Source organism: Chrysochloris asiatica, unplaced genomic scaffold (genome assembly GCF_000296735.1).
Source record: "Chrysochloris asiatica unplaced genomic scaffold, ChrAsi1.0 scaffold00665, whole genome shotgun sequence".
Lineage (NCBI taxonomy): Eukaryota > Metazoa > Chordata > Mammalia > Afrosoricida > Chrysochloridae > Chrysochloris > Chrysochloris asiatica.
Genome location: NW_006409183.1, coordinates 146,845 through 147,605, shown reverse-complemented (window position 1 = coordinate 147,605; position 761 = coordinate 146,845). Strand labels below are relative to the sequence as shown.

Sequence of the window (761 nt, the reverse complement as noted above, 5' to 3'; positions counted from 1 at the left end):
CAAGATTTGCATCTTTGACCTGGGTCAGAAGAAGGCAAACGTGAATGAGTGCCCACTCTGTGACCACGTGGTGCCAGATGACTATGAGCAGCTCTCCTCAGAAGCCCTGGAAGTTGCTTGTATTTGTGTCAACAAGTATATGGTGAAAAGTTGTGGCAAAGAAAACTTTCACATACAAGTGTGGCTGCATCTGTTCCATATTATCCACATCAACAAGATTTTGTCTTGTGCTGGGATGACAGGTTCCAGACAGGGATTCGAGGAGCCTTTGGCCCTTGGAAAGCACAAAGATACTATGGCTAGTATCCACATTGACCAAGGCATCATGTCTATCTGCCCTGAGCTTCAAAACAAGGAGCATGTGATTGAGGTTCTATTCAGTGCCCAGTTCAAGTTCCCTGTGTTCCAGGAGCTCCACATCTTTGAGAAATGCGGCTTCACCAAGTTTAACGTTGATGTGTTTGAAGATATGCTGGATGAGAAACACCTCATCCCAGATGAATCTGGTCACATCCCCATCTGTGTCCCCTTGGACAAATGGAAGACGCTGCATTTGTGAAGGTCTTGGTAGCACACCCCCACCTGACCTGTGCCCTCCAATAAATTCAACTTCCTGTTAAAAAAAAACAAAAAAAAAACAACTATAGCGGTGAAATATAGTCGTTTATTTGTGGATATAAGCCAATTGTTGTTGTTAAGTGCTGTCGAGTCGGATACGACCCATAGCAACTATATACAGGGTTTCCAAGGAGTAACTGGTA

At 44.3% G+C, this 761-nt stretch overlaps 1 pseudogene; it reads left to right on the top strand.

Annotated features, from left to right (window-relative positions):
• Positions 1–4: 4 nt before the first annotated feature.
• LOC102838078 lies at positions 5–559 on the top strand (annotated as a pseudogene).
• The last annotated feature ends 202 nt before the right edge of the window (positions 560–761 follow it).